We start from the raw sequence: 23,742 nt of genomic DNA, 5'->3' as shown, positions 1-23,742 counted from the left end.
GTTTCTGTTACGCTGAAACCTCGGGCTCTCGTAGTGATGGTAACGTTGAATCTCCGGGTTCTCGTACCGTCAGTCACGCTGACCCTTCGGGGTCTCGTGACAGAGGAACCTCGGTTCCTCGTTATGTTGACCCTTTGGGGTCTTGTAACCTGAGTTATGCTGAACCCTTGGGCTCTCGTAACTTTAATCACGCTAACACTTCTGTCTTTCGTGACTGGGAAACTTCGGTTTCTCGTTGCGCTGACTCTTCGGGGTCTCGCAACACAGGCTACTTTGGGCCCTCGGTCCCTCGTACCATTAGTCACGTTAGCCCTCCGGGGTCTCATAACAGAGAAACTTCAGTTTCTCGTTGCGTTGATCCTTCGGGCTCGCGCAACACAGTTCACGCTGAGTTTTAGGGTTCTCGCGACCATAGTCATTCTTTTTATGACAGAGAGTTTTCAAACTCTCGTTGTATTGATCGTTCACACTCGCACAATACAAGCTATCGTGAACCTTCGGGTGAGCGTAGCAGTGAGTTCTCTCACCAACCTGAGAGCTCTCGCGCGCAAGACCAAGTTGGCGCGCACGGCCAAATTGGTGCGCACGACCAATTTGGCGCGCATGACCAACTTGTCGCACGCAAACAAAATGGCGAACATGGCGCATGAGTTCATCCTATGGCATGCCATATGCGCGAACATTCTGTTGCTCGCCATGCGTTCGAACATCCTGTTGTGCACCATGCACGCAAACAACCTACTGCGCACTATGCGCGCGAACAACCTCATGCCCGTCACGAGCGTGAAAAAGATGCGCGCAATCGGAAAGGGCACGCGCACGAGCACCCATCCGCCTACGAACAGTTTGGCACATGAGCGCGCGACCATCTTGGCGCTCACAATCAGTCTCTCAAGCCTCTTAGGCCTCAACAGAGACAACAGTCGCCTGCGCGACCGAGCCCAGATTCTATCCCTAAGGGTAGACCTGTGCTGATCTTGCCTGTAGGGAAGCCTCCCTCAGACAAGAGGGTTAGGAAACCTGCCCAGGTTCCTAAACCCAGGGAGCAGGGCCTTCCTAAGGACCTCCCCCTTAGTTCCTCGGAATCCTGTAACCCCCGGTGGCTTAGTGCCTTATTCAATGTAATGTGCCAAGCCATGAAAGGAGTCGTTCCCCGCTCCCAGTCCTTAGGTGATACACCTAGGATCCCTTTATCGCCTCCTCTCTTCCCAGGGTCCTCTCCTCCCTCCGATCCTAGGAGGACTTCGGAAGATTCCGCACAGGCGGGTCCTTCTGGCAAGGGGAGATGGTCATCCCCTCGCAAAAGACCTCTGGAGGAGATTAGGCATGAACCTCAGGGTAGCCCCCTGCAGTTCAAGACGCCACAGGCCAGACCAAAGGGGAAAAGGAAAAGGATTCGTCCTTCGCCCCCCAAGGAGGTAGGGTTACTTCCTATGGAGACTCCTTCCGTCCCTCACCGGCCGAGATAGTGCCTAAGGAGGCTCGACCTGCAACTGGATGCAACTCACCCCATACGGCAACGGACTTACATTCCACCCGTAAGCCGACGGAGCCCTCTAGGCCCTTGGGGACAGAGGACCTCCAGCCTCGTGGGAGGGAACCGAAGGATTTGTTCACCATCCCCAAATCCTTGGCCAGGCTTCCTTCCTCACTGTTTCCCAGGCAGCCAGAAGCGAGCACCTCCTCGGCAGTCTCCCTATCCCCAATCTATCCAGTTGACGACTTCGACCCACTCCGGCCTCCTATGGATGAAAGCTCGGACGTGGAAGGGGAGAGCGATCTTGAGGACAACTCTGCCAGCAGCCGCTAGCCCTAAGCTTACGGAGGATGAGAGGAAGGAGTCGGAACATGCCTTCTGGCAGGTCCTAGCCTGCATCTGTTCCATCAATGGACTACCAGATCCATCGGCAGCCCCTCTAGATGGAAAAGAAACGGTACTTGACCAGTTCTACGGCACTCATTAACCTCAAAGAATCATTGCAGCTTTGCCCTGGTCAAAGGGGTTGAAGAGTGCCAAACAGAAGGCAGTGTCCCAGGCAACTGGGTCCACCTCCTCTCTCTGCTCCAGCTCGTCCTCCAAGCTCCTACCTCTTCCGTATGCGTTTCATAGGAGGTACTACGAGATCCTCGGGGAATGTCTTCCAACGCTGCCTCTCGACCACTCTATAGAGCTACTCTTGAAGGCCACACCCTTCGAGGAACTTCGGGACTTCCAGTCTCCTTTTCGGCCTATGAAATCCTGAACCAGGAGAAGGTGGCGAAGTACGCCATGCAGGCTACTTCATTGCTGGATTTCTGGTTAGGATCCTTAGGACAACTGATGCGGTCTAAGGACCTGTCTCGGGGGTCCTCCAGGAAGTCTTTGGAGACTTTCCTATTGTCTGGCACTCGGGCCATCGAGTTCCTCTCCCATCAGGTTGTGAACCTTTGGGCCAATACTATCCTGAAGAGGAGAGATGCCGTCATAGGCAAGTTCCATAGACATCTCCCTTAGGCCGAAGTAGCGAGACTGAGAAATGCTCCTTTCGAGGGCAATTCTATGTTCCATCCCGAGGAGGTCGAGCGGGTGGCAGAGAGGTGGAGGAAGTCCAGTCAGGACTCCCTCATCCAAAAGGTCTTAACAGCTAGACCTTACCCCTCTCAGCCACAGCGGAAAGCACAACAAATCCCGCAACCGATAAAGGCTAGAGACCCAAAACAACAGGTAAAAAGGGTGCGAAGCAGGCCTTTCACAGCAAAAAGTCCTTTCGTGGAGGAAAGGGGAAGGAGGGATCTGGCTGAGGCCAGTCCCAATAGGACAGGCAATCCTCCCATTTGCCCACCTGTGGGGGGATGCCTGCAAAGCCGCTGGCAGAAGTGGCTTCACCACGGGGCCGAACCCTGGACTGTCGAGGTGATTCGTTCAAGGTATCGTATCCCGTTCACGCTCTCTCTCCCTCCACTGACTCGAGTGCCGATGCCATCGAACTCCTGTGCTAAGGGATCCGCACGGGAGTTTGTCCTCAGGGCAGAAGTTCAGTCCATGTTGGAGAATGACGCTCTCCAGGAGGTCCTCGATGGGTCCCCAGGCTTTTACAGTCAACTGTTTCTTGTGAAAAAGGCGTCTGGAGACTGGAGACCAGTCATCGACCTCTCGCCCCTGAACAGGCTTGTCGAACAGACACCTTTCACTATGGAGACGGCCTACACAGTCAGACAAGCGATAAGACCCCAGGACTTCATGTGCACTCTAGATCTAAAGGATACATACTTCCAGATCCCTATTCACCCGTCTAGTCCCTATTCACCCGTCTTCCAGGAAGTATCTGAGATTCATGTTAAATCGGTAGCATTACCAGTTCAGGGTACTGTACTGTGTTTCGGTCTTTCCACAGCACCCCAGGTATTCACGAGAGTATTCGCCCTAGTATCATCTTGGGCTCACAGAGTCGGCATCCGTCTCCTAAGATACTTGGACGACTGGCTGATTCTGGCAGACTCGGAGGCGAGCTTCTAAAGTTTAGCCAGGATCTGGGGATCGTGGTAAACCTCAAGAAGTCTCAACTGCTCCCCTCTCAAGAACTGGTATACCTAGGCATGCGATTAGACACCCTAAGGCACAAAGCATTTCCATCAGACGAAAGGATCCTGAGACTGAGGGAGATAGCACAGGTCTTCCTCAGTCGGGAAGAGCTCCCGGCGCAGTATTGGCTTCGCCTTCTTGGTCACCTCTCTTCCCTGACCCAACTGGTCCCCAACAGTCGCCTCAGGATGAGATCCCTCCAATGGCGACTAAAATCCCAGTGGAACCTACATTCCGATTCCCGGGATCACCTAGTCCGCATAGGGCTAGAGGAACAGTCAGACCTCAGGTGGTGGCTGGCATAGCCAGCCAAACCTCTGCAAAGGGGTTGATTTTCTCGTCTTTTCCCGGAATTATGCTTTTTTCGGATGCATCAAAAGAACGGTGGGGGGCTCACGTGCTGCACCATTACATCTCCGGCCAATGGTCCAAATCAGAAAGGTACCAGCACATAAATCTCTTAGAGATGAGGGTAGCCTTTCTGGCCCTCCAAAAGTTCCACCAAGTCCTGGCGGGGCACTCCGTGGTGCTGATGAGCGACAACACCACGGTAGTAGCTTATTTAAGCAAACAGGGCAGTACCTTTTCGCAGCAGCTGTGCCATCTTGCAGTAGAGATACTCAGATGGGCAGAGGACAACTCGGTGACTCTATCAGCTCGCTTCATTCCAGGCAAGCAGAATGTGCTAGCAGACAAGCTGAGCAGAGCGACTCAGATAGTTGGCACCGAGTGGTCTTTGAATCCTCTGATAACCAACAAAGTCTTGACTTTGTGGGGTTCCCCGACTGTGGATCTGTTCGCACCGGCCCTGAATTTCAGTCTCCCATTGTACTGCTCCCCAGTCCCGGATCCCCAAGCTCTTTGGCAAGATGCTTTCCAACAACGGTGGATAAACCTGGACGCTTACACGTTTCCCCCGTTCTGTCTGATGAGAAAAGTCCTCAACCAGGTACAAGCAAGCAACAACTTGCAAATGACTCTCATAGCTCCGCTATGGCATCACGCAGAATGGTTCCCGGACCTTCTTCATCTCCTCACGGAGATCCCGAGGGAGCTCCCTCCACAGCACGACCTCCTTAAACAACCACATGCCAACATCTTCCACAAAGCCATAGCTTCGCTTCGACTTCACGCCTGGAGACTATCCAACACCTCCTCACACAGAGGAGGTGTTGTGAAAAGAATGGCAGGACACCTCAGGAGATCCACAGAGGCAGTCTACCAGGCGAAGTGGTCAGTTTTCTGTGGTTGGTGTCGTGGAAGGGGTATCTCTCCCCTCAATGCCTCTGTTCCAACTATAGCGGAGTTTCTTGTATACCTTCAGAAAGAAATGCATCTCTCGGTCTTGGCAGTCAAAGGGTACTGCTCAGCCTTGAGTCTCGCCTTTAGACTGAAAGGAGTCGATATTTCCTCCTCGTTGGAACTTTCTTTGCTCATACGTAGTTACGAGGTTACTTGTCCCCAGGCAGAGCTAAGACCTCCCCCCTGGAACGTGGTTTGGGTCCTCAGGTCTCTGAAGGGCTTCCCCTATGAACCACTACGCCAGGCCTCCAATCGCCACTCACGTGGAAGACAGTGTTCCTGCTCGCTCTGGCTTCGGCCAAGAGAGTCAGCGAACTTCATGGTCTATCTGCTGATGTCTCCCACTCTAGGAGATGGGGGAAAGTAATCCTCAACTACGTCCCTGAGTTTGTAGCTAAGACTCAAAATCCGGGTGTGCCGAACTCCAGGTTCGGCCCATTTCGGATAGAGTCTTCGTTCTTTAACCGAAGATCCTTACCAACTGTTACTATGTCCAGTAAGGAGTCTGAGGTGTTACTTGAGAAGAACAGCAAAAGCTCGCCCCCGTGTACAAGCGCTTTTTGTCATTACGGGGAAGGTCAAGAGGAGGGTCACGAAGAATACTATTTCCTCCTGGATAAGGAAAATAATCGAAAACGCTCTATATCCAGACCCTCCTCTGTCCAACCGACCCAGAACTCATGACGTCAGAGGCATTGCAACGTCTCTGGGGTTAAAGAAGAGTTTTTCTGTGGCACAGGTATTGCAAGCGGCCATGTGGAAACGTCAGACGACCTTCACAGCCCACTACCTGAAAGACGTAAGCCACAGGAACATGGAAACCTTTTTCATTGGTCCTGTGGTGGCCGCACAACAAGTGATCTAATGCCTCAGGCTCCTTGATGGACAAGTAGCAGAGGGTTGAGGGCTGAGTTTACACGGGTTAGCCTGGGGTGAATGAAAAGAATGTCTGGCTCCCTTCTTTCTTCCACCTTCTCCCCCCCTGGGGAAACAGCTCCGAAAGACCGAAGCGTAGCTGACCTCACCCCTCTGCAGGTAAGATTCATTTCCCTTGTGCATCCTGAGTATGAATAAATACTTTATGTCACCAATACCTTGTGAGGGAGGGTATTGGATATGTCTTAGAACTCATGCTTATCCTTGAGTTCCTATGTAAAGACAAGTCACAAGTCTCTCTCACACAAGCTTCTGCAGGGCGCTATCATTGAGTTACCTTGTAACTACTGTACTTTGATTTTAGCGAGGGTAGCGTTCCTACTAATTAGATCAAAGATCAATTAGAGGAAACCCCGGGTCATGACCAAGGCCAGCTGGTAGAACTTCCTCCCTCCTAAGAGTAAGTCACCCTATAAATAGCGAAGGTTTGTATCTGTGTCGGAACAAATAACAAATTTGGAAATAATTTGTATTTTTCCTAACATGCAAACCTGGAGCTATTTATACAAATTAGCCCGCCACCTAGTCCCCCTAGAAGTCCTGCCAGAAAGCAAAAGTGGTTACTCAACTGACAGGTGCGAGTGATTGGGGTAGCCAGTCTACCCCAACCCCCTCCCGCTAAATAGCGGATGGGGTAATTATCCCTCACTAAAATTGTCTTGGCTGGTTTTCAGCGTTGCCGAAAGTAATACCCTATAGATAGCTCCAGGTTTGTATGTTAGGAAAAATACAACTTATTTCCAAATTTGTTATTTTTCTGTAACCTGTTGAAATACACTTTTTGTTCCTGTTGCTGTTTATTCTCTTCCTAACTTGTAGTAGTGACGGCGATGGAAACGTAATTTATAAATGGAAAGTTCGTTCCTGGCTGTTGGATCCAAAAATTCGAGCCCTTTGTAGCATGTCCAGTGATCCAGATCAACATCTATTATGCCAGGGAGAAGAGTTTCTACCCCAAGGAGACTACAGGAGGTCGCCCGCAACTGTCGGCCGTCTTCGTCAGCTCGGGGAAGGTCAAAGGAAGGATTGCCTAAGAACACGTTCTCGGCTTGGAGTCGCAAGGTCATGGACCGAGCGTTGAATCCTGACCCTTCTCCTCATAAAGGAGACTGAGAGCTCTTAATGTTAGGGGCAGGAGTACGTCCTAGCCTTTTAGAAAACTACTGTACTGTAACGCAGGCTTTGTCAGTGGGCTTGTAGAAGCGTCAGATGACCTTCACAGCCCACTTCTTGCATGATGTGACCCACAGGGACATGGAGACTTTCTCCATTGACCCTGTGGTGGCTACACAATAAATGGTATAAACACCTCAAGCTCCTTTGTGGACAAGTAGCAGATGGGGGAGGGCAGAGTTTTAACCATGGTTAAGTCTGGGATGAATGACAGAGAATGACTGGCTCTTTCTTTCTTTCATCTTCCACCCTGTGGGTTAACAGCACCTATGGTGCTCTGCAAAGCTGGCCTCCACTGTCTGCCAGTAGAACCATTTCCCTTTTGTAACCTGGTATAGAGAGAGACATACTTGTTACGTCCCCATATACCCAGCGAGGTGGGTAATGTCTGTGTATGATTCTAAGATTCCTACGTTTTAGAGAATTCTTACCTAGATTAGTCACACTGTTATTATCACACAATCACACAGATTGTTCAGGCCACTGACCGTGCTTTGCACGAATTGTTTAGCTAGGTGTCAGGGTTTCTCCTTGTCACATGCAGAGCCCGTACGGGAAAACCCCTGTTCAAAGTTGGTTTGGACTTCCACCCTCCTAAGGGTTAAATCAATCCCTATAAATAACAAGGTTTTGTATTAGTGTTGTAAAAAGTTACAGTTATGATAGTACTGGTAATTTGTAGTTTCCCTAACAATACAAACCTGTAGCTATTTATACAAATTGGCCAGCCATCACCTGTCCCCTGATAAGTCCTGCCTGCAATAAAAAGTGATGATACAGCACAGGTGTGTGTAAGCGGGGTAGCTGGCTACTCCCCCCACCCTCAGCTAACCAGCGGGTGGTAGTTATACCTCGCTAAAAGTCCTATGGCTAAACTTCCAGCTTCGCCAAAAGTAATATCCTTATAAATAGCTACAGGTTCATATGGTTAGGAAAAATAAAAATTACTCCTCTCATCCTTAGGCCTAAGGATAAAAGTGGCTGCTATTTCATGACAGTTGACTGGGTGGTCTATCCCCTCATGCCACCTGTCGTTAACCAACTACCTCGTTAACAATTCAATTGCTTTCCAGCACTGAAGACATATCTCTATTTTAAAGGACTCAGTTTGTATAGCTAGGAAAAATACAAATTACTTTTTAAGATTTGTTATTTTATTTAATTTAATATGTACTGTAAAGTACTCATAAAGTTCTATTTGAATAGGAAAAATAAATTATAATTTTTAAATATTTAACTTAGCCGGTGAATATATAGCTGCAACTCTGTTGCTCGACAGACAAAAACTGTACAAAAAAAACTCGCCAGCGATCGCTATACAGGTTGCGGGTGTGCCCATCAGCGCCAACTGTCGGCCAGATACCAAACTCCATGTAAACAAAGACTCAATTTTCTCTCTGTCGACGTGTCGACAAGACGTACTTTACTCGCTGTTGAAACCTGGAGTTTTTCCCATCATCTTTGGTGAAGTACTATATTCTGGTTTGAGCTTTCGCAGTGCAGGTGTTTTATCTTCATCTTAAATCTTGAACTCGTTTTGGATAGATTTAATTTTTGGTGACAAAGAGAGTATGGACTTTCTTTGACTTTTAAATGGCCGACCCTTCCCTTAGACGGAAGTGTGTTTAGGCTTTTAGTAATTATCTTATCACGTTATAAATTAATTATAGTTTTTCCTCTTCGATTAACTTTCCATTTATAATAAACATAAAAAATAAATTTTAATGTTTTGTTTATGCGACCTTTCCTGAGAGTAGGCGGTCCTAACTTGGAAACCGAAGTTAATCAACGTTGAGCCCTTTAATCGTAAATAGCTTTTAAAGAGCTAAGGATTTAAAACTTTTTAAATGAAATATTTTATGAAAGAATTTCTTTGAATAGTCTTCGTACTGTTTTCAAAGATGAACTAACGTTTAGTTTATTTATGCTACGCAGTTTGCGCTCTATCGTTACGATAGAGAGAGAGTGTATCACGGTTTCACTTTGCAGAAAGAGTAAATCGATTCTGACGTTTTGTTCATTCTTCTTTCAAAGCTTAAATGTTTTAAATTCTATTTTAAAGGAACTTTTTAATTGAAAAACCTTTCAGTTTTTTCCTTTGGTCAAATAACATGTTTTTTTCAATATTAAACTTACCCGATAATCATGTAGCTGTCAACTCCGTTGCCCGACAGAATTCTACGGGAGGGATACGCCAGCTATCACTATACTAGAAGGGGGTGTACTCACCAGCGCCACCTGTGGCCAGGTACTGCAGTACTTCTTGTTGACACCACCTCACTTTTTCCTCTGTTGTGCTTCCGGCAAGACGTTCTGGGATACGCTTATGATTTTGGAGTATTGTTCACGGTTTTTGGTGAAGTATTTCTCTAAGATTTCAGCTTTCGCTATACTGGAAACTTTTCTAATTAGCTTAGATAGCTTTTATTTGGTTTTGATTAATGGTTAACGATCTTTTTGCTTGATTTGGAATCCCCCTTGACTAACTCTTTGATTCAAGATGTCTGACCTTTCACAAGCCCCACCCCATAGACTATGTAGGTCTTGTAATAGGCGTGTTCCGAAGGCCTCGGTTGATCCTCACACCGCTTGTTCTGACTGTAGGGAAAGACCCTGTCAGTTGGAAGATCGATGTGAGGAATGCGCCGGACTTTCGGAACTTGAATTTGTTCGATTCCTGAAATATTCAACCAAGTTAGAGAGAGAGAGAGTTAGGAGGAGTTCTTCTCGCTCTTCACTTTTTTCCTCACCTCGTGATCCTCAACCTTTTCCTCCCCCTGTAGTGGCTACCCCCGAACCTTCTATTTGTGCTCAACCTGATATGTCCGATGTTTTGCGTGCCATTCAGGCTTTAGGTGACAAAGTGGAATCGGTGGTTAGTGACCATAAGTCTCTTATGGCAGAAGTCAAAGAACTTAAGGTCAAAAGTGCAGTGGGAGGTGATAGTGCCAGTGCTGTGCCAAGTGCTAGTGTCAGTGCGGTGCCAAGTGCTAGTGTCAGTGTCAGTGTGGTGCGTGAGGGTACTTCTGTGCGTGCCAGTCGTCCTCCCAGTCCGGGACCTCTTGCAAGCTCCCAAGCCCAGGGGAGAAGCAATGTCGAAGGGCAAAAGGGTTCGGCAGGCCTTGATCGGCGCACAGAAGTATCCTCGGTGGTTGCGGGCGTGTCTTACAGAGACCGTCACTCCCACCCGCAGACGATTGAGCCCGTCTTTTACTCGTCTGCAGAAGAAATGTCAGGGAGAAAACGCTGGACTCAGGTCTCAAGACCTCTCAAACGCAAAGTCCAGACCTCAAGAGTTCTACAACCTGGTTGCAGTCATTGGATTAGCTCTGACTCTCCGCAGTCATCAGGTGACTGCACACCTCCTAAGAGAGGTAAGGTGATGCCGCAACAGACCTCATCTTCTGTTGAGGCTTTGCCTCAGCAGACCTTAGCGTCTGTCGACCCCAAGATGACTTTGCTGCAGTCCATGCAGTCACAGCTTGCGGTCTTAATGCGTGAGTGTCAGGCTGAGAAGGTTACACCTCCTCCTGCGATCGCTCCGCCTCACCGCAGTCCAGTCTGCCAGGCGTACGAAGTTGAGGTTCCTCAGGATACCTTACCGCGTACTGAGTTGCCAGTTACCAGCGGTGTGCAGCAACCTCCGCCTTCCTTAAGGCAACCTCAGCAATGGGAGCAGGAGTCTTATGCCTTACTTCCTCCGCTTCCGCTTGCGGTTCCACCAGCGAGGCAACAATCTCTTGAGGTACGACAACCTCTTCCATCCATGAGGCAGCCACCTCAGCACTCGCTGCAGCGACCTCAACCCTCCTCAAGGCGAGAGCCTCAACTCCTTAGGCTAGCACCTCAGGAACCTCAACTCGCGAGACAAGAACTGCGTTCTGCGCAGCCGCTACCTCAACTCTCGCAGCTCACACCTCAGGAACCTCAACTCGTTCCTCAGGAACCTGCTACTGCGCATCCGCAACCCTTACAGCAAGCGCAACTCTTGAGACAAGAAACTCATGCTAGGAGTCAGCCACCTCAACCCATGCGCCTACCTTCCTCTACTCTTCTTGACCAGTCTTTGCAGCCTGAACCTCAGGTTTTAACTCAGCAACAGAGACTTGAGGATGAAACCACAAGCTTTTATGCACCCGCTTGTTCAGATTCTGCTGTTCAGCATACCACTGTTACATTACCTCTCACTTCGCTACACTCTGGTGATGAGGTTTCTGAAGAGGAAGCTGCGCACCTGGATCCCTCATCAGACGTGGAAGAACCCAAGTCTTCTCCTCTACCCATTGACTTTCGTAAGGTCCTGGCTCTTTTCAGAGAGGTATACCCGGACCATTTTGTTTCTGCTACCCCCCGCTCTCCTCCATCTGAGTTTTCGCTGGGCATGCAACCTGTTAAGTCAACTTATACTAAGCTCGTCTTTGCTAGGTCATCTAAGAGAGCTTTAAGAATATTAGGGGAGTGGTTGCAGTCTAAACAGCAACTAGGGAAGACTTCCTTTATGTTCCCACCTACTAAGCTCACTTCTAAGGCGGGCGTATGGTATGCCACAGGAGAGGAACCAGGCTTGGGAGTCCCTGCCTCTGCCCAGGCTGACTTCTCAAGTTTGGTCGACTCTCCTCGTAGATCAGCAATGAGGCGCTCTAAGGTTTGCTGGACCTTCTCCGATTTAGACCACTTCCTAAAGGGTGTATTTCGTGCCTTTGAGATGTTCAATTTTCTAGACTGGTGCCTGGGGGCCCTGAGCAAGAAGACCTCCCCTGCGGACAAGGACTCGGCCATGCTTTTAATGTCCTGCATGGATAAAGCAATTCGGGATGGGTCTGGCGAGCTTGCTTCAATGTTTGTGTCAGGAGTTCTTAAGAAAAGGGAGCAACTTTGCACCTTTCTTTCTTCCAGCATCACACCTTGTCAAAGGTCTCAACTCCTTTTTGCTCCGCTTTCTAAGTTCTTGTTTCCCGAAGAGCTTATCAAGGATTTGTCTGCGGCCCTGATTCAGAAGGACACTCATGATCTTGTGGCCTCTTCAGCTCGTAAGACTAAGGTTGCTCCCTCAGTTCCCAGGACTTACCGCACCCCAGTGGCTGATTCTCCTGCTACAAGGTTTATTCCGCCCTTTCGTGGCAGAGCCCCCAGCCGAGGAAGCTCCCGTCCAGACTCTTCCAGGAGCAGGTCTAGGAAAGGTCCCAAGACTTCAAAAGGCAAACACTGACTCTCCTCCTCTCCAGACAGCAGTAGGAGCCAGACTCAAGACCTTCTGGCAAGCTTGGGAAAGGAGAGGTGCAGACGCCCAGTCTGTCAGGTGGCTAAGGGAGGGTTACAGGATACCATTCTGCCGCAAACCCCCTCTGACCACTTCTCCCATCAACCTCTCTCCCAACTACAAGGAAAAGGACAAGAGGCTAGCGTTGCACCAGGAGGTGTCGCTCCTGTTACAGAAGAAGGCAGTGGTTATAGTCCGGGACCATCAATCCCCGGGCTTCTACAACCGTCTCTTTCTGGTGGCCAAGAAGACAGGAGGTTGGAGACCGGTGCTGGACGTCAGCGCGCTCAATGCTTATGTCACCAAGCAGACGTTCACTATGGAGACGACGAAGTCGGTCCTAGCAGCGGTCAGGCAGGAGGACTGGATGGTCTCGTTGGATCTGAAAGACGCTTACTTTCACGTTCCTATTCATCCAGACTCCCAACCTTTCCTGAGATTCGTTTTTGGAAAGGTTGTGTACCAATTCCAAGCCCTGTGTTTTGGCCTAAGCACAGCTCCTATGGTGTTTACGCATCTGATGAGGAATATTGCAAAATTCCTCCACTTATCGGACATCAGAGCCTCCCTTTATTTAGACGACTGGCTGTTGAGAGCCTCCACGAGTCGTCGCTGTCTGGAGAGTCTCAACTGGACTTTAGACTTGATCAAGGAACTGGGTCTGTTAGTCAACTTAGAAAAGTCCCAGCTCATTCCCTCCCAATCCATAGTTTACCTGGGAATGGAGATTCGGAGTCAGGATTTTCGGGCTTTTCCATCGGCCCCAAGGATAAGCCAAGCCCTAGATTGCATCCTGAGCATGCTGAAGAGGAACAGTTGCTCGGTGAGACAGTGGATGAGTCTCACAGGGACCCTGTCATCATTAGCCCTGTTCGTCGAGTTAGGGAGACTCCACCTCCGCCCTCTCCAATTCCATCTAGCAGCTCATTGGGACAAGGATTTGACGCTCGAAGCAGTCTCTATCCCTGTCACCAAAGAGATGAAGACCACTCTCTTGTGGTGGAAGACCAACCTCCTTCTCAAGGAGGGCCTATCGTTAGCGATTCAGACCCCCAATCTTCATCTCTTCTCGGATGCATCAGACTCGGGCTGGGGCGCGACCTTGAACGGACAGGAATGCTCGGGAACGTGGAACAGGGAACAGGAAACGCTCCACATCAACTGCAAGGAGCTACTGGCAGTTCATATGGCCCTAATGAACTTCAAGTCCCTCCTGCTAGGCAAGGTGGTGGAGGTGAACTCCGACAACACCACAGCCTTGGCTTACATCTCCAAGCAGGGAGGGACCCATTCGAGGAACCTGTACGAGATAGCAAGGGACCTCCTCATTTGGTCAAGAAGTCTAAACCTCACTCTAGTAACGAGGTTCATTCAGGGCAACATGAACGTCTCAGCAGATCGCCTAAGCAGAAAAGATCAAGTCATCCCCACGGAATGGACCCTTCACAAGAGCGTGTGCAACAGACTTTGGACCTTGTGGGGTCAGCCTACGATAGATCTGTTTGCCACCTCCATGACCAAGAGGCTTCCTTTGTACTGTTCCCCAGTTCCAGACCCAGCAGCAGTTCATGTGGATGCTTTTCTGCTGAATTGGTCCCATCTCGACCTTTACGCATTCCCACCGTTCAAGATCATCAAAAGAGTCATTCAGAAGTTCGTCTCGCACGAAGGGACACGGCTGACGCTGGTTGCTCCCCTTTGGCCTGCAAGAGAATGGTTCACAGAGGTACTACAATGGCTGGTCGACGTCCCCAGGACTCTCCCTCTAAGAGTGGACCTTCTACGTCAACCTCACGTAGACAAGGTGCACCCAAACCTCCACGCTCTTCGTCTGACTGCCTTCAGACTGTCGAAAGATTCGCTAGAGCTAGAGGCTTTTCGAAGGAGGCAGCCAGTGCGATTGCCAGAGCAAGGAGGGTATCCACTCGTAGAGTCTACCAATCCAAGTGGGAAGTCTTCCGAAGCTGGTGTAGAGCCAATGCAGTTTCCTCTACCAATACCTCTGTAACCCAAATAGCTGACTTCCTATTACATCTAAGGAATGAGAGATCCCTTTCGGCTCCTACGATTAAAGGGTACAGAAGTATGTTGGCTTCAGTTCTCCGCCACAGAGGTTTGGACCTTTCTTCCAACAAGGACCTTCAAGACATCCTTAAGTCTTTTGAGACTTCTAAAGAACGTCGTTTACCCACTCCAGGCTGGAATCTAGACGTAGTCTTAAGGTTCCTTATGTCTCCTAGGTTCGAACCTCTCCAGTCAGCTTCCTTCAAGGACCTTACCCTCAAGACTCTTTTCCTCGTCTGCCTTGCAACAGCTAAAAGAGTCAGTGAGGTTCATGCCTTCAGCAAGAACATTGGGTTCACATCCGAATCTGCAACATGTTCTTTACAGCTCGGATTTTTAGCTAAGAATGAACTTCCTTCACGTCCTTGGCCTAGATCGTTTGAAATTCCTAGCCTTTCCAACATGGTAGGTAACGAACTAGAAAGAGTTCTTTGCCCTGTCAGAGCTCTGAAATATTATCTTAATAGGTCAAAACCTATACGAGGACAGTCAGAAGCCTTATGGTGTGCAATCAAGAAACCTTCGATGCCCATGTCCAAAAACGGAGTTTCGTATTATATAAGGCTTCTGATTAGAGAAGCCCATTCTCACATGAAGGATGAAGACCTTACTTTGCTGAAGGTAAGGACCCACGAAGTGAGAGCCGTAGCCACTTCGATGGCCTTTAATAAGAACCGTTCTCTGCAGAGCATTATGGATGCAACTTATTGGAGGAGCAAGTCAGTGTTTGCATCATTTTATCTTAAAGATGTCCAGTCTCTTTACGAGAACTGCTACACCCTGGGACCATTCGTAGCAGCGAGTGCAGTAGTAGGTGAGGGCTCAGCCACTACATTCCCTTAATCCCATAACCTTTTTTAACCTTTCTCTTGAATGCTTTTATTGTTGTTTTTTGGGTTGTTACGGTAGGCTAAGAAGCCTTCCGCATCCTTTTTGATTTGGCGGGTGGTCAATTCATTCTTGAGAAGCGCCTGGGTTAGAGGTTGTGTAGAGGTCCTTTAGTATGGGTTGCAGCCCTGTATACTTTAGCACCTTAGAGTTGATTCAGCCTCCTAAGAGGAACGCTGCGCTCAGTAAGGAAGACGAACTTAATAAAGGCAGAGTAACGGTTCAAGTCGACTTCCTTACCAGGTACTTATTATTTCATTGTTATTCTAAAATAACTGATTATATGAAATACGGGATACTTAGCTATCCTTTAGTCATGTACACTGGTTTTCACCCACCCCCCTGGGTGTGAATCAGCTACATGATTATCGGGTAAGTTTAATATTGAAAAATGTTATTTTCATTAGTAAAATAAATTTTTGAATATACTTACCCGATAATCATGATTTAATTGACCCACCCTTCCTCCCCATAGAGAACCAGTGGACCGAGGAAAAAGTGAGGTGGTGTCAACAAGAAGTACTGCAGTACCTGGCCACAGGTGGCGCTGGTGAGTACACCCCCTTCTAGTATAGTGATAGCTGGCGTATCCCTCCCGTAGAATTCTGTCGGGCAACGGAGTTGACAGCTACATGATTATCGGGTAAGTATATTCAAAAATTTATTTTACTAATGAAAATAACATTTTTGACGAAACGTAATTGGGCTCTTCTCTTAGGTGCGAAATCAAGAGAGAAAGAGAGAGAGAGATAGAGACGGAGGGAGAGAGAGGAGAGAAAACGTTCCGTTCAAGCGGGTAACGTTGTTCTCGAGTTACTCTCGTCCCTAGTCTCTGTACGGGGAGAAAGGATAAAACGTTTTTAGTTTTATTCTCGTCCCCAGGCAATGTACGGTGAGAGATTGAAAACGTAGTTTTGAATGAACTAGTGTTTATTCTCTTCCCCAACCACTGAATTTTTTTATCTTAAAAGATGTTTACTGTTTTTTTGCTGGTATTAATGTGCTTGCATTATACGCCTGATTTCGCATTTACTACCTTTTGATGAGGGTAGAATTGCGTGCTTCAGGTAGAAATCAGTAAAAGATTCGATTTCAGTGAAATAAGTGCAAAACAGAAAATTGTAGTGATAAAGTGATATTGCGCAAAGTGTTACAGTGTTGCGTCCGAGGGTTCGTCTGTTCGTGCCTGTCGTTCACCTAGTCCGGGACCTCTTGCAAGCTCCCAAGCCCAGGGGAGTAGTAATGTCGTATGACTTATGGGTTCGAGAGGCCTTGATCAGCGAACAGACGTTTCCCTCTATGGTATCGGGTGTATCTTACCAAGATCTCCCCTACCATAAGGCGAGAGAGACGTTTTTCTCCTCGTCATCCGAAGGCTTTTCCCATAAGAAACCTGTAACAAGGTTTCGAGACCCTTAAGCGAAAGTCAGTCCTTTCAGGACAGGTCCAGCGTCCTGGTTGCAGCCATTAGGACAGCTCTGACCCTATGCAGTCATCGGAAAACTGCTCGCCGCCTAACAAAAGCGTAACACAGACTCCGAGAGTCTTTTTTGTTGGCAAAGTGTTGCGGTCACAGACGTTACCCTCGTCTCTTACCGCAACCATTTCCGTTGATCCTTAATGGGTTGTACGGCAAGATATGCAGAATATGCTTGCCTCCCTTAAGGAAGACTATTCTGCTGATTAGTCCGTTGAGTCTAGCCGTTTATCTCATCGATATCCTGGCTTTCAGCCAACCTAACGTTCCTTTGTGCATCCTGTTGACGTTGGCGTAGCTAAGTCACGTCAGTCAGGTTGTTTAGAACCACACTCGATGCGGTCTCGTGTGGATTTTCAGCCACATTTGGACGTTAGGCCACTTGCTGATGCTCCTGTTGACGTTCAGGACGTTCGCTAACAATCGGAGTTGACTTGTTTTGACGCTGTGCGTCAACCTCCGCATTCTAGAGTTGTTTTGACTGCTCAGTCTAGGCAGTCATAGCAGTCTCGAGTGGACGCTGTGCGTCCTCACGCACCTGTTGTTGTTGACAGTTCAGTTGTTGACAGTTCACAGACTGTCAAGCAGTTACATGACGTTGCGTCCTGGTCCGCTACTAATGCACCAGTGTGTGTGGACTCTGCTTGTAAAGCATTGCCACCACGGTAGGTCTCTCCCTTGCTTGAGACTCAGCTTTTATCGGACAAGGTTCCTTTAGATGAGGAAGTTGCTGTTCCCCCTCCTACTGATATTCCCTTGAGGACTCTGTCAGACGGAGAGGAGCCTAAAGCTGCTTAGCCCTCTATGGACTTTAATTAAATCATGCTGATTTTTAAGGATCTTTGTCCGGATCTTTTTGTAACTGCTGCTCCTCGTTCGCCTAAACGTCAGAGCTTACACTAGGCCTAGCTACTTCGAAGTCGTTGTTTATGAGCTAGTGCTCTCTCGCTCTCCTAGAGAGCTTTACGTCTGCTAGGCGACTGGTTTATCACCAGGAGGAGTTTGGGGGATACAGCCTTTGCTTTCCCTTCTTTTAAACTGGCTTATAGAGCGAGAGTCTGATATGACACGAGTGAAGTTCTCGGCTTGGGAGTTCCTGCCTCTGCCCAGATAGACTTCTCAAATCTCGTAGACTCTCCCTGGCGCCTGGCCAGGAGACGCTCCAAGTTTTTTACAGGTCAACTTCACAGCTGTTTTCGAGCCTTTGAAGTTTTGCTGTACAATTATGTCATGCATAAACAAGGCTTTCAGGGATGGAAAGCGGTACCGCCTCAGTCGCTAACCCCGTCTGTTGCCGCACCTGCTCCCGTAGACCCTAAATGGGCTTTGATGCAAGACATGCAGTCCAAGCTTGCGTCCTTGATAGAGGACTTTTATGCGGAGAAGGTTGCTGCCGAACCTTCTGGCCAACAACCTTCCAACCGGTCGGTTGTGCGTCCTGTTGACGCTGAGGTAACCTTCTCGCGTCTACCAGTTGAGGTGGTTCCTCCACCGATGCGACCCAGTGTGGGTTGCCAGCCGCACGTTGACGTTAAGCGACGCTCGGAGGTGGTTGTTGACGTTCAGGACGTTCAACAACCATCAGAGGTGACTTGTTTTGACGCGGTGCGTCAACCTCAGCAACCCGGTATGGTGTTGACTGCACAACCCAGACGGTCTAGACAGTCTCGGGTGGACGCTGTGCTTCCTCGCGCACCCATGGTTGTTGACAGTTCACAGACTGTGCAGCAATTCCATGACGTTGCGTCCGGCTCCGTCACGCATGCACCAGTGCGACCGGACTCAGCGAGCCAGACGTTGCCCACTCCGTTGCCGTTTCCTCATCAGTTTTCGGATGAGGAACTATCTGATGAGGACGTTGCTGAACAACAAGACGATCAGCCCCCAGAATAGATCAAGCCCTGCTATCCATCCCTGCTATCCATCTCTTCTCGGACGCATCGGACTTGGGCTGGGGCGCGACACTGGACGGTCGGGAATGCTCAGGTCTGTGGAACTCGAGTCAGAGGAGCATGCATATCAACTGCAAGGAGCTGTTGGCAGTTCATCTGGCCTTGAAAAGCTTCGAGTATCTCCTTCGAGGCAAAGTGGTGGAAGTAAACTCGGACAACACCACTTACTGACGTTGTACGAGATCGTAAGGGACCTGCTCATCTGGTCAAAAGGTCAAGACATCTCCCTAGTAACGAGGTTCATCCAAGGCGACTTGAACGTCATAGCAGATTGTCTCAGTCGGAAAGGGCAAGTAATTCCAACCGAATAGACCCTCCACAAGGATGTGTGCAAGAGACTTTGGGCCACTTGGGGTAAACCATCCATAGATCTCTTTGCAACCTCGCTGACCAAGAGGCTTCCAATCTATTGCTCTCCAGTCTCGGAGCCAGCAGCAATACATATAGATGCTTTCCTCCTAGATTGGTCACATCTGGATCTCTACGCATTCCTACCGTTCAAGATTGTCAACAAGGTACTGCAGAAGTTCGCCTCTCACGAAGGGACAAGGTTGACGTTAGTTGCTCCCCTCTGGCCCGCGAGAGAATGGTTCACCGAGATACTTCGATGGCTAGTAGACGTTCCCAGAAGTCTGCCTCTAAGGGTAGACCTTCTACGTCAGCCACACGTAAAGAAGGTACTCCAAAGCCTCCACGCTCTTCGTCTGACTGCCTTCAGACTATCGAAAGACTCTCGAGAGCTAGAGGCTTTTCGAAGGAGGCAGCCAGTGCGATTGCTAGAGCAAGGAGAGCGTCTTCCATTAGAGTCTACCAATCGAAGTGGGAAGTCTTCCGAGACTGGTGCAAGTCAGTTTCTGTATCCTCGACCAGTACCTCTGTAGCTCAAATAGCTGATTTTCTCTTATACCTGAGAAAAGGACGATCCCTTTCAGCTCCCACTATCAAGGGCTACAGAAGCATGTTGGCATCGGTCTTCCGGCATAGAGGCTTAGATCTTTCCAACATAAAGATCTGCAAGACCTCCTTAAGTCTTTTGAGACCACCAAGGAGCGTCGTTTGGCTACCCCTGGATGGAATTTAGACGTGGTACTAAGATTCCTCATGTCAGACAGGTTTGAGCCGTTACAATCAGCCTCCCTGAAAGATCTCACTCTTAAGACTCTTTTCCTGGTATGCTTAGCCTCGGCTAAAAGAGTCAGTGAGATTCATGCCTTCAGCAAGAACATCGGATTTTCGTCGGAAAAAGCCACTTGTTCGCTGCAACTTGGTTTTCTAGCCAAAAATGAGCTGCCTTCTCGGCCTTGGCCTAAATCTTTCGATATTCCCAGCTTATCGGAGATCGTAGGCAATGAACTAGAAAGAGTCTTATGCCCTGTTAGAGCTCTTAAGTTCTATTTAAAGCGTACTAAACCTTTACGAGGCCAATCTGAAGCTTTATGGTGTTCAGTTAAGAAACCATCCTTGCCTATGTCAAAGAATGCTTGGTCAGACTTTATCAGATTGTTAATACGAGAAGCTCATTCACATCTGAGTGAGGAAGACCGAACTTTGCTTAAGGTGAAGACGCACGAAGTTAGAGCTGTAACAACTTCCGTGGCCTTTAAGCAAAATATATCTCTGCAAAGTATAATGGACGCAACCTATTGGAGAAGCAAGTCAGTGTTCGCGTCATTTTACTTGAAAGATGTCCAGTCTCTTTACGAGAACTGCTAAACACTGGGACCATTCGTAGCAGCGAGTGCAGTAGTAGGTGAGGGCTCTACCACTACAATTCCCTAATTCCATATCCTTTTAATCTGTCTCTTGAAATGTTGTTTTTTATGGGTTGTCCGGAAGGCTAAGAAGCCTTTCGCATCCTGGTTGATTTGGCGGGTGGTCAAAGTCATTTCTTGAGAGCGCCCAGATTAGGGGTTTGATGAGGTCCTGTTGTATGGGTTGCAGCCCTTGATACTTCAGCTCCTAGGGGTCTGTCAGCATCCTAAGAGGATCGCGAGGCTCCGTAAGGAAGACGTACTTATAAGGCAGAGTAATCGTCTAAGTCGACTTCCTTACCAGGTACCTATTTATTTTGTTTTTGTTATTTTGATAACTTCTAAAATGAAATAAAAACTCTTAGCTCATAAGATGTAAACATATTTAACTGGTCTCTACCCACCACCCTGGGTGTGAATCAGCTATATATTCACCGGCTAAGTTAAATATTTAAAAATGATATTTTAATTATAAAATAAATTTTTGAATATACTTACCCGGTGAATATAAATTAAACGACCCTCCCTTCCTCCCCAATAGAGACGCAGTGGGATGAGGAGAAAATTGAGTCTTTGTTTACATGGAGTTTGGTATCTGGCCGACAGTTGGCGCTGATGGGCACACCCGCAACCTGTATAGCGATCGCTGGCGAGTTTTTTTTGTACAGTTTTTTGTCTGTCGAGCAACAGAGTTGCAGCTATATATTCACCGGGTAAGTTTATTCAAAAATTTATTTTATAATTAAAATATCATAATTCATTTATGAAAATAATTGGCATTAAGAATCTTGAAGATAGTTTTGATGGCAAATAAAGAGGTGGCTTGAGGCTTGGTTAGGTTACTAGTAAACAGCTAACCAGTAATATAAGTACAGTAGTTAGTTTACTAATTAGCACAATAACATCCAATTTTTTAACTATAAAATTAGAATGGGAGGCAATATCATAATAAAACTATAGAAACAATAACCTTTTGAATAAATCTTCACAATGAAGATTTTACAGTACAGTACAGTACATAGTTTAGGGAAAAAATACTGTAATTGTAATTTTATTTGAATAGAATTGGAACAAATAAATTTCAAAATTAAGTTCGTATTCTTTTTCACAGATGACAGGCACAATGCTTATAAGTGAGAGGAGAGCCTGTGGCCGAGTAATGATTGTGCTTGTAAAAACTTGCTGATCAGAGTTTGGACGGAAATACTGGCTGGTATCAACTAGTTTATTTACACAGAAATCTGATGACGTTAAGTCATTCCTAGCAAGCGGAAAGGTAGAAGGAAATATTAACAACTAAAAAGGTACACAGTTATAAGACAGGTGTGATTCTACATACAGTAGGGTCCCGAATTATGCGAGAATTTGGTCGATTAATGACCTCGTGTAAATGGAAAATCGCGAATTTCGAAAGACTCAACTAACAGAAATAATTCCATTGCGGCCATGGCAACCAGCAATTTGCCTATTCAAATGTGTTTACTACCCATTTCCAATACTTTCTTTGTACTATACTGTATTTCTTTATAATATCAAATTGTTTTTGTAAATAAATAAAACATTTAATATATTTAAAGTTCTAATAACTTGAAAAATGGTTAAAATTACAACCAGGATAGGTGTAAACACCATATATTTCCCGTTATAACACAACCCAAAATACAGACAAATTTTAATGTTTATCATATCTATTGTATAATACAATTGGTGAATAGCAAAACCATCACTCTATAGACTAGCTTGTTGTATGATTGAAAATCCAGAATTATCAAAATAAAGGCGATTTTATATCATGCGTTTCCTAAACACGCTAAAAAGCACAATAGAAAACGACAACCAATGTTTTGTTTACGTTTATCTCTGATCACAACGAAGAAACAGACGCATTTATACATCTGTGTTTTTGAATTGACAGCAATTTTACCAAGTATAGATTATATGTTGAATTTGTTATTACCAATGTTCTAATTATTTTTTATTAGAACTTTCAATTAAATGAAATGAATGCCATTTATGAAATGTTTTTCTTTATGATGCCGCCTGAAACGTTAACCTTCCATTTGTTTACGCTCCATCTTCGATCATAATAAACAAACGAATACCTGTATATTAAACACACATGATCTAAGTCATAACTAATGATATTACAAACATTTAGTAAACATTATGTTATTACAAATATTTTACTTACCGTATCCATATAAATTCCTAAATTCGTAGCAAAGCTGGAAATTTTTTTTTCCTTATGCGTTCAATCCACAATAGCAAACTGCCGCTAATGACAGAGTGATAACTTACGATAATTCTAAACTGTTACGAAAGATAATTGTCCTTTCCATATCCAAAATACTTTTCCTAACTTCAGTTATAAGTCAACTTGTACCCACCTCAATTATGGATCCATATGCAAAAAAGGTAAAAGAAGAAATTACTAGGCCTATTTTTAAAGTCACCGAACAATTAGGTTACCGCTATAACGTTCGATGAGAGAGAGAGAGAGAGAGAGAGAGAGAGAGAGAGAGAGAGAGAGAGAGAGAGAGAGAGAGAGAGAGAGAGAGAGAGAGAGGGATGGTTTTAAAGTACTAAACAATAAATATGATAGGTTATAACACATTGGTGTTTATGTAATATTAACTGTATAGATGGTTTGAATAAGTTAAGAAATGGTGTAAACAATTCTTTGTTATTGTATTCGCGCGGAAGCTAGACATCAGCTGATGTGATCACAGCCAAAAGTAAAACAAAATTAAGTTAGCAATACTCGATTTTTAAAACACACCCGAAATTTAACAACATAAGTACATGTTTTATTATAGCGCAATTGACATTTAAAGAGTAAAAATTTTCTGGAATAGAATGGTGTTTCCTAAAAAATAGTGGTTTGCGGACGAAATCGGTTACCGTATTTTAAGCTATGATTGAAATGGATGTATACACGGTATAATTTTTTCGTTTTGTATTTAATTGACACTTCAAGAAAACCAATTTTGGTTTCTTCATCTATTTGTAAGTATTGTATAACGAGAGAGAGAGAGAGAGAGAGAGAGAGAGAGAGAGAGAGAGAGAGAGAGAGAGAGAGAGTCAGCTGTTGTAATTGAATGTCGTGTTTTTGTTTCGTGTACCCCCTGAAGCGAGGAATTGATCGCCACAACTAACAATATTCATGTTAATTTCATTCTTAAACTAAAGTTGCCATATGAGAACTATGGTTTTATTTCTTACGGGGAGAGAGAGAGAGAGAGAGAGAGAGAGAGAGAGAGAGAGAGAGAGAGAGAGAGAGAGATTTCTGCCATCAAATCTCTCTCTCTCTCTCTCTCTCTCTCTCTCTCTCTCTCTCTCTCTCTCTCTCTCTCTCTCTCGATTTTATTTTACCGTCA

The 23,742-nt window shown here is 46.7% G+C and overlaps 1 long non-coding RNA gene across 1 annotated transcript in view; it reads left to right on the top strand.

The window, feature by feature from the left end:
- The window catches only part of LOC137647087 (uncharacterized), an 89,941-nt gene that overhangs the window by 19,785 nt on the left and 46,414 nt on the right, over nucleotides 1–23,742 (top strand). Inside the window, exon 2 of the long non-coding RNA XR_011045528.1 lies at nucleotides 21,477–21,669. This is a non-coding gene — a long non-coding RNA (uncharacterized lncRNA). The remainder of the gene's footprint in view (nucleotides 1–21,476; nucleotides 21,670–23,742) is intronic.

This window comes from Palaemon carinicauda, chromosome 9, assembly GCF_036898095.1.
Source record: "Palaemon carinicauda isolate YSFRI2023 chromosome 9, ASM3689809v2, whole genome shotgun sequence".
NCBI lineage: Eukaryota > Metazoa > Arthropoda > Malacostraca > Decapoda > Palaemonidae > Palaemon > Palaemon carinicauda.
Note: the sequence above shows the minus strand (reverse complement) of the source record. Positions and strands in the feature narration are given on the sequence as shown.